Source organism: Pteropus alecto, unplaced genomic scaffold, assembly GCF_000325575.1.
Source record: "Pteropus alecto unplaced genomic scaffold, ASM32557v1 scaffold164, whole genome shotgun sequence".
Classification (NCBI taxonomy): Eukaryota; Metazoa; Chordata; class Mammalia; order Chiroptera; family Pteropodidae; genus Pteropus; species Pteropus alecto.
Window position 1 is genome coordinate 21,122,088 of NW_006439568.1, and position 11,107 is coordinate 21,133,194.

Consider the following 11,107-nt stretch of genomic DNA (forward strand, 5'->3'; position numbering starts at 1 on the left):
CTGTCTCTGTCTCTGTCTCTCTGTCTCTGTCTCTGTCTCTCTCTCTCTCTCTCTCTCTCTCTCTGTCTCTCTATCTCTCCCTCTACATCTGCTCCTGCCATCATCTTTCTTTAATTTTGAGTCTAGATAACTCAGGAAAATCTTTGCATTTCAAGATTCTTATTTTAATCACACCTGTATTGTCCCTTTCGCCATGTATGGTACTACAATAACAGGTTCATAGACATATTCAGGTGCTTTGGGTTAATTAACTAATGATGGAGAATAAGATGGGTTCACAAGTAGAAAATCCTAGAGATAAAGTGGCTAGAAAGCTATAGGCAATTGTTCAGAGATGCAATAATCAGTGATTGGAATACCAGCCAGAAAACAAAGTTATCTACTTGAAGCTGATGAAAGCTATATTAATCAAGACCAGTTTGAGTAGAGCTTATGATGTTTATACTCATTTACTCAAATGTTTCTTGAGTATGTAGTATACGCTGGCACTATAACAATAATTAAAATAGACATGTTTCTATCTCTATGGGCTTACCTTCTAGTTGGGAACATTTAGGCTGAGCCCCAAAAGATTAGAAAGAGGCAATCCTACAGAAAAAAAGTAAGTTCCAAGGAGAGGAAGTGTAATGCGCAAAGCCCTGGGTTTCAGAAGGATGTGGTCCTCTGTAGGCACAGTCACAGACCAGTGAGACTGCATTGTGGAGAATGAGAGGAAGGACGTATTTAATGTGGAAGGAAGATAAACAGACACAGTGCATGCAGCAGGGTTTTTCTGGCCACAGTAATGAGCCTAGACTTTATTCTAAGCATAAATAGAAGTCACAGAAAGGTTTTATTTTCAAAATGATAACTCTGGTATTGAGGAGCAAGAGTGGAAGTGGGAAAATTAAAGCCTTGCTACTCAGTGTGGTCCACAGACCAGCAGCATCAGTTGACATGAAAGCTTACTAGAAATGCAGAACATTGGCCCTTTCCCAAAATCTAGAATCAGAATTTTCATTCTAAAAACATCCCCAAGCTATTCATTGGCAATTAAAGTTTGGGAGGCACTGAGTTGGAAAACCATCATAGGTTGGCCTAATGTAGTGGCTGAGGAGATAGAAGATTAGAAGCGTTTTAAAGATAGTCAGAGGCATGCAGAACTTGGGTTAGGATTAAAAGCTGTTATAAGGAGAACAATGTGCAAAACAGAGATATTAGGTAGGTACAGGCATGGGACACTAGTCTTTGGTGTCCGAGAAGTTCTCAGGCAGAAGTCCAGTACCCTGGAGAGCTCCCACAAACCAAGATGAAAGTCTAAGGTTCTACAAAGAGATGATTTTTTAGACTCAAAATCTTGAAGTCATCCTTGACTGTATTCTCTTGGTGAGGCTCTGATGATTGCTGGATTAAGTTCTATGATTCCTGGGAGTCATCTTTAATACTCGAAGAGCTTTCTGTTCCATGTGACAGAACAGCCATGGCATCTGATCTGACTTGCATCCTTTAGTTAAATTATAATCCTGAAGAAAGCCAAAAGGCTAAGCCAAGGTAGAGGTGAGAAGGAGATACTTTTCTTGATACCATTTGCCCTCAAGGACATCCTCTCTTCACGAACAGGAGTTGGAGTTTGGCTGGGTTCAAGGATTTGACTCCCAAATAGAAAGTGTCAAAGCATAACTCTGAAAATGGAAAAGGGTCAAATGTAGGGGAGACTATGAAGGAAAATTAGGAGAACTTGATGAAAGATAGGGAGAAGGAGAGTATAAAGTACTAGACCCTTAATTGCTTCCAGGGTCCTCCTATTCTCATCTGTCCTGCTTAGAACTGTGTGTAGCAAATACAGAAAATTCCCTTAAAATCCCACTGAGCCTATGAGATACCAACATGCCACTCTCTCTGAAATGATTGAAACGAAAGACAAGTATACGTGAGAATGTGGAACAACTGGAATTCCAGGCATCGTTGGTGAGAATGTAAAATGCCGCAACTGTTGCAGGAAAAGGTCTGACAGTGCATTGTGAACTTGAACATCCATCTACTGTATGGCCCAGCGATCGCACTTCTAGGTAAAACCTTCTTCCAAAAACAGAATTTTACAGAAATCTTTACAGCAGCTTTATTCATAATAGTGGAAACAATCCAAATGCCCCTTAATTAGAGAAGAGATAGACAAGTTACAGTATATATTTATAATGATATATTACTCAGCAACAAAAAACAATGAAAAGTTGTTTTACACACAATGACAAGAAATCTCAAAAACATTATGAATAAACAAATTGTGGTATATTGATATCATGAAATATTCATAAGCAATTAAAAATAATGAATTATGGATACCAGTGACAATAAGGATAAATTTCAAAAACAGGACTCCAGACACACAAAAACAGTAGACAACAAAAGGACATACCGTACGACTCCGTTTATAGGAAAGTCTAGAAAAGGCAAAACTAATCTGAAGCAATGGAAGACAGGAAAGTTGTTGCCTACTAGATGGGGCATGGATTGAAAGGAAAGGAAGAGAAGACCCCTTTCTGGGTGACAGAAATGTTCTACATCTTGACTGGGGCATTTGTTACTTAGGTATATACATTTGAAAGAATTCATCCAATTGTACACTTAAGAGCTATGAGTACTACTGTACATAGATTTTACTTCAGTAAAAATAAATTTTAAATTAACAACAAAAAATCCCATTGACCTTTGTTTTGCTTCATTGCAAGGGCACGTGTACTGATACTGCTAGATTGTCTCACCCTAGAAAAATCTGTGAGAGATACTCAACAACCTTCCTGGTCTGGAAAGTATGTGGCAGAGCAGCTGGCAGTTTGCCCAAGCTGTTGATGCAAAGCTCAGAGCAGCTGGGCTTAGCCAAAGCTTTCATGCAAGCTCAGAACAATACCGGTAACGTATGACCATGAAATTGTAACATACCCACTGGAGCCTGTGTGTCATTAGAAATCTAATTTAGAGTGAGCTCTCAGTTCCTTCTAAGCCACCAAGAGCCTGATGAATTGCTCAGCTGTTCTTTCAGGCAGTTCTGGTTTCAGTGGCAACTGGGAAAGGGGAAAAATCAGGTTTTTGGTGTTGTGAAAATTCAGTCTAGTATAAAGGGCCCTAAAAGAGGAGCCTAAGAACAAGAGGACAGAAGAATGAGGCTACACGCTCCTAGATCTGCTCTTCTTTTTTCCTGCATCACCAATTTAGTTCCAATTCTCGCTGAGCTTTGGAACAGCTCCCACCCAAAGTGCATTATTTCAGCCAACCTGTTGTATTTACCATGAGCCAGGTGCTATGCCATGTACTTAGAATGCAGGTAAAAGACGGATCCTGACCCCTTAGAAACAGTCTGGCGGACTTAGCTGCCATCACATCCATCATCTAATCTGATCCTTACAACCTCTCTGAAAAGTAAATAAAGTAGAATAATTATAACTCCCCTCCCCCGCCATTTCACAAATGAGGAAATTGTGGCTCAAGAGAAATTAAATAATTCGCCCAAGGCCATATAGCAAGTAGTATTCAGGTGTTCTTATGCTGGGTATCTTATTCTTTCTAATGCCTGATGGAGATGTATATAAAACAGGTATGTGTCCTTTCTCTACTGTAAATTCATTGAAGTGTTGGCTCTGACAAATTTTGAAACCCATAAGCACAATTTGTGGGAGAGAAGGTAATGAGGACCAGGCTGTACCTAGTCCTCACAGAGGCATCACCATCTGAACGGACATGGAGGGAGCAGGCTTGGGCCAGACAGGTGCTCCATATCCACCGTGATGTGATCTGATGGATGGGTAGTGACTGTTTAACCAGGTAAGCGGCTGGTAATTAGGTTAATTACTTCCATACATTGTCTATCAACAGTGTCATTCAGAAGTCCTTGATCTATGAGTGAGAGGCACAAGAGGCCCAACAAGGCGGGGAGAGCATCAGAGTCCCAGCCAAGTTGGAGGCGGCTCTGAGCAGCTTTCCACATCTCTGTCTAAGGTGGTTGAAAGTAACAGAATCAGACTCTATCTTAATTAAGCAAAAATTAATTCGTTAAGAATACGGGTGGCTCACAAATCCATGGAAAACTTGAACATCCAGCTCTCAGAAGGGACAGGAACTAGGACGATTCTGAGGATTCAAGTAGCAAGGACAAGGGGAAAATCTCTTCCTAGTGTCAACATCCGCATTTTCTATCTTTTATCTCTTTCAACCAAAATTCAGTTCCCAAGGGGAGGAGAGAGAGCCTGATTGGCTTGCCTCAGGCCACTTGCGTTCACTTTGGCAGGTGATGGAGAGAATATTTTAAATAACAGTCTTCAGAAAAGTGCTTACCATGAGTGAAGACTTGATACCTCAAATGAAAAATCAGAACGCTGTTTCCAGAGGAAGCAACATGAGGCTGAGCAAGCCCAAAACTAAGGTGTCTACTATAGGATTAAAAACAAAACAAAACAGAAACCTGACAGGCTAGGCAGGGAAATCAACAAGGAGATAGGGTCAGAGAAGGTAACAGCAAGAAAAAGAGTTCTCTGAAGTCCAGAACTCACCACCATGCACCAACGCCGTGTAAATAGCTGCAGATACCTTTCTAGACCCTGTTGGGTCCTAGGGTAAGGCTCATGAGATCTTTATTGCCTTACTCAGAACTGGCTCAAGAATTGGAAGAATCTGAGACTGCAAATAGAATGATAATAATGTTAGGCATAACATCTTGGAGAAGTTGAAAAAGCAGAGGCTGGCCAGAAGGAAATAAGTGTGGTATTAAACTCAGTATGCTTTGTAGAAGATAGGCAGCAAGAATTAAATTACTTGGATTTGAATGATTATGCTCTTTGTGATACAGAAAAACAAGATAAAAATGCATTGAAAATATAGAAAGCAAAACAGCTAAAAATATTTAGATACAAAATATTTAGATCGAAAAATTTTTAGATTGCATCAGATACAATTTCGTCAGAGAAAAATAGTCCATTGATTTGAAACTGGTACTATGCTGTATCATTTAGAAAGCTTTTGGTGGAAGCAATAGTAAATTTTTGTTTACACTGGCTTAAACACAGAAAAAAAAGTTAATATCACTCAACACAAGATATGGAGAGCTAGGGCAGGTTCTAGTAACAGTAAAATTACTGACTCAATGATACCATTATGGCTTAGACCAGCAGTCCCTAAAACTTTTGGTCTCAGGACCCTTTTATACTATTTCTGTGGGATATACATATCAATGTTTGTTGCAGTAAAAATTAATACTGAGAAATATTCAATGTTGTTTTGCTTGAAGTAAATGGGGAGAATAGTCTTATAAAGATATGTAGTTAGAAAAAGGGAGAAGTATTTTAATAGTCTTTTCAGATATTGTATATATTCGCCTTTGATATTACACTCAAACTCAACAAATACTAGTTTCCTGAAAATTTGTTACAATATGGATCTGAAATTCTATCAATAAGCATTTTATATTCTGTTATATTAATATGCATTGGTTTGTCTTACACTTTGAATGGATCCTTAACTCATGCATAATTTTGTAAAGGTCAAACATTGGTCATTTGGAAAATATTAGTTTACTGAGTTATGCTGATCTTCCAAATACGGACATATTTTATTATACACTATCAAGATAATCGGATTAATTAATATTACCCCTGATCTTATCAGAAAAGTCACTCGATATTGGGAAGTTATCAGTAAATGTTGTGATGCTGTCAAGCTCTCAGTGGCAGATACAAATTTTCCAAAATTATAATTTTGCTCAAAAGCTTGACCTTAATCACTGCTAACAAACACTGTCCATTGTTTTCCCTGAAGTGGTTCATTTTGTTCAAATTTAAGATAATGTCTACCAAATAATCAAGTTAAGTAACCATACTTTGTCGATCATCCTTTCAACTAAAAAATAGAGCTAAATTAGCTCACACCCCAATCACATGAGTGCTTTCCCTCGAAACAACCATCATGCTTCCATATACAGAGAAGGAATTTATGAATATTTCTCATTTTAAATACAGATATTAAAAAATGTGTAATCAAGGGTCAAAATTTAATAGAATTTTTTTTTTTTTTACTTCTTCATCAAGGACATTAAGTGAAACTAGTTAGATTTCTTTTTTTCTGCAAATGCATAGGGGAATGCAAAGATACAATGATACTACTATAGTGTGTACAGGATGTACGCTGACTTGATTCATGCTAAGGCACCAGAAGTTTTACTCATCAATGCTTTTGTATCATCAGTGCAAATGGCAACTACAGTGAAGAAATAATGCCTTTATTATGAAGATCTTAAGGAACTCCTGAAAGGGCCTTGAGGACTACACTATGAGAACAGCAAGCTTAAACATGGCAGGATCTGGAGCCCAGAGTGAGATCGCATTATCTCGAATCATGAGGGAGAGAAGTAAATGCTTAACCAAAACTAGGATTATGTTAGAAAGAAAGAATAAATAATGGATACTTATAGGCAACTAACAGGGTCCACTATGTACAGGCACGATATATGGAAATCATAGCACACTTAATATGGTTAACTGCTATGGAATTAAACCAATAAGTATATACACCTTCTTAAGCTTTATCAAGACAACTGGATATTCACATGCAAAAGAATAAAGTCAGACCCTTAACTCAGACTATATACAAAAATTAACTCAAAATAGATCAAAGACCTAAATGTAAGAACTAAAACTATTAAACTCTTAAAAGAAAACAGAGGTAAATTTTCATGGCTTTGCATTTGGCAATGGTTTTTTAGATATGACACTAAAAACACAAGCAACAAGAGAAAAAAAAATAGAAAAAAATGAATTTCATCAAAAGTAAAAACTTTTATACATCAGAAGACACCATTAAGTAAATGAAAAAGACAATCCACAGAATGGGAGAAATATTTGCAAATCATATATCTGATAAGGGCCTAGTACCCAGAATAAATAAAGAACTCTTACAACTCAACAGCAAAAAGTCAAAAAATACTTATAAAAAAAATAGGTAAAAGATTTTAATAGACAGATATACAAATGGCCAACAAGCACATGGAAGGACAACCAATATCATTAGTCATTGAGAAAATGCAAATCCAAACCACAATGAGATATTACTTCATATCCACTAGAATGGCTATAACAAAGAAAAAAGAAAGAAAGAAAAAACAAAAAGAGAGAAAATAGCAAGTGTTAATGAGGATGCAGAGAAACTGGAACCCTCACACATTCTTGGTAGGGGTGTAAAATGATTCAGTTGCTGTGAAAAACAGTTTGGCAGTTCTTTAAAAAATTAAACATAGAATTACCATACGACCCAGAAATTCCACTCCTAGATATGTACCCTAAAGAACTGAAAACAGGTATTCAAACAAAAACTTCTGTAAGAATGTTCATAATAGCACTATTCGCAATTTTCAAAAAGTGGAAACAATTCATATGTCCATCAATGGATGAACAGATAAACAAAATATGGTATAGCCATACAATTGAATAAAAGAAACGAAGCACTGATATATGCTATAACATTGATAAACCTTGAAAATATTCTAAGTGAAAGAAGCCAGACACAAAAGAGCACATATTGGATGATTCCATTTATACGAAATGTCCAGAACAGGCAAATCTGTAGAGACAGAAAGCAGATTAGTAGTTGTCAGGGACTAAGGGTGAGAGAAATGGCGAGTGACTGCTTAATGATACAGGTTTTCCTTTTGGTGTGATGAAAATATTCCAAAAGTAGGTAATAGTGGTAGTTGCAGAACATCATGAATATACTTAAAAGCCACAGACACTTTAAAATAGTTAAATAGTGAATTATACGATGTGTGTGTGTGTGTGTGTGGTTTTTTTTTTTACCACAATTTAAAGGGGAAAAAATGTAACCTACTTAAGGTTACACCATAGCAAATGAGTCCCAGAAGTGGTTTGGCAAATGAATTAGCATAGTTCTGGAAGTTACGATCTTGCAATTGTTTTAGAAAGGAAGTATCGTAAAATGTACCAGGTTCAAACCACACCAGGCATGCAATGATAACTTGACAGAGAGACAAGGATTCCACTTAACCCAGCTGATAAAGCTGAGAAACTTGCTGATATAGCTGCCTCAGTGGAAATACAGAAACACAGTGATTGAAAAAATGAGTAAGTATACCATCTTGGAAAAGGAGACGCAATGAATCAAAGCACATCTGGCTATGGATGTTACAGTTAGAACAGACCTTGAAAATATTCTCATTTTAGAGACTAAAAAAATTGGAAATTTTTGAAAAGTTATGACCTGCTTAAGGTAACATAGCTAGTTAATGGAAGAACCTGGCTCAAGAGGACTAATGCCCCGCCTCTTTCTGCTACATGATCTTCATAGTCAGGGCAATGACATAAACACCTTCAGAGCAGTTGTAACCTGAATGTTTGTTTAGCTGGGGATGACTGTATTTCCCCTACATATGCCCACAAACACACGCACAAAGAGAAACCTGCTACCCACACTTTTAAAATAGCTTCTCTCTTTGTGCTCTAAATTTTGGTGTGTCACACCCAAATTAGAGAGCTGGCTTAACTATCTCCCTATTTCACCCTTTGTGTTCCAGAAACTCATCACCAAGCCTGCCAGTTCTCACTCTGGGACAGCTGGTGAATATGGATGCTCTTCTGCTCTCATCACGATCCCCTAACCCTTGGCTTGGACTATTTCATACACCTTTGAACTGTCCAGTGTTCTCTATGGCTGCATCCAACACGGACTCAAGAGGCACGTGAACCTGAGATGGGAGCTTAGATGGTTCCAAACCCTGTAACCCTTACTCTCAGTGTAGATGGGATAGAACCTGGGTGCGGGAGTGCGTGCCTCCTTGGGCCTTGTTCTGGATTAATACTGACCATCCAAATAAGCTATAAATAAGTTTGAAAGACTCTGGCCTCAACAGTGGCAACTGTGGCAAAGTGGTGATACTTTACTCCTTCAGATGCATAGAAAGAAATTCTGATTTAGTATTACAAACAATACTGGATTATCTGGTTTCCTTGACAACTTGCAGTACTACCCTAGGTGACAGTCAAAGACTGGAGGTTCTAATTTCCTTTTAGCTCTAAAAATTCTCATCCTATGAAAATCTGGGGTTGTAGAGAGAGTATCAAAGGGAGAATGGGACAAAAGTAAAACTGTTACATTTTTAAAAATAGAAGCAGGAACAAAGATGGCTGCCCGAGAGGTAATCTGGTGGGATGCAGGGAAAAGGTAGGCTATGTGTCTTCCACGGTCGGAGTATGACATCGGAAGTATCCACCTGCAATCCTAAATCAATAGAAGTTTAAGTTCTGCTTCGGCTCACTCTGTTAACTAAGGCAGAGCAATGAGAACATATTGAAACCTTTTTTTTATTAAATGACTACAATCTACAAACTAATTTCAGGAATTAAATTGTCATGTTTCAGCGAAAATGTTCTTATCTAGAACTCTTCTCTGCTAATGCACGCTGAGCTATTACTGTGTTACACCATTAGCTCCAGCTTCAGACACAGACATCCAGACTAGAGGGCAGAAGTTCATGTTTGATCTTATCCAGCAGCATCTGGAGAAACAGGGAGAGAAGGGGGAAAACTGTCAAATGGGGCCTGAAGCCCCCCGCAGCTGCGGTGTCACAGGTTTTCCTAATCATAGGAACAAAGTGCACAGTAGATTGTGACCAAAGTTCTTGAGCAAGATAAGCTAAGGGTGGATGTTCCTTTTCTGTAAGATATGTGCAGTTTTGTACTGAGGGAATATGAATGACATCTGCCAATCCCACATGGAGACCCTCTTTTGTTTACTGTTCCCGTTAGTTTCTTCTCTGATATAAATGTCTCCATAAAGAGTTCCAGAGAAACTTGTCCATGTATATCACAAATAAACCAAAAAGACATTGTCAGTGGATCTTATCAAAGGCCCAGGGGGAGAAACAAACAGATAGGGACATCTTCCTGCTGGAGGTTGAGTCTTGCCTACAGAAGCCTGGCTACATAGAGTATTGTCCAGGGCCTCCAGAGGCCCAAGAATAGCAACCTCTCAAGTTCTGGACAGAAGAGGTGTCAGAGAGCTAACTAAAATCCACATTTACTGCCGGTGAAAGCTAGGTTAGGGAGCATAGCTCAGGGGCACTGTGCAGAGGTCTGCTAACTCCAAGGCAAAGTCAGCCCCCGCGAAGGTGAAGTCTGCAAAGCAAACACACCTCCAGGTGGCAGCCTCTTGTTGGCCTAGACGGCAAATGAAGGACAAGAAGAAAACCCACCCATAGATGCTGAGGAACTTGAGAGAGATCGCTCTGCCCAATAAACAAACATGGACCAAGGACTGTGGCCCAAGGACTCTTCATTTCAGACCACCGAGAAGGGGGTGGGGTGAGAGGCTGGTAGTATGAGACGATCCTTCACAGCCCCATCTGCCTCAGAGAGGAGAAGCAGCCCCACGTTTGTCAGCCCCCCAAACAATGACTACTCATGATGGTTAGAAAACCTTATTAAACCTTGCTGGTTTAGAAAACAGGACTATCTCAAATATTGGTCCCCTGCCTGCCAAGCTTTTTGTCCTAAAGGCCGTTTCACTGGCAAGATCTGCTTTGCTGAGGCTCTGAGCCCCAGAGTCTAGGGGCGGGATGTGGCGGGGGGCGGGGGAGGGAGGTCTAGGAACAGCAGGTGGCTCCTACACCTGGAGCCTGGAGCGTAGTACGTGCTGGGGGACAGGGTGGCTGCCCCCTCTCCTGCTGCCAGTGTCTATGGTAGCCCGAAGCCGCTAGCATTCTAGTAACACCACTTGAATGTGCCAGGGACAATGTTCGTCTGCCCAGAGCCCCTGTGCTCTGTTCCCTTTCCAGCTCCTTCTGGGAGAGGACCTGTCTTTTAACCTCTTTCCAGTTGTCTGGGGGTTCTGTCCCCTCAGCGTGGTTCCTTCTAGCTCCTTTTCAGCCTAGATTTCACCTCCCCTGTCATTGTCCCAGGCGCTGTTGGATACCCACAGGACCCTGAAAACTACTGTCGCTACGCTTCCCTTCCTTCCTCTCTCCTCCTCTTTGGATCAAATATTGAAACCAGACTTCTCTCCTTGAGCGTTGCTGGCACTTTAACCACAGAGGCAAAGAGAACTGGCAGCAAACGGGCAACCACCTCTCTCAGCA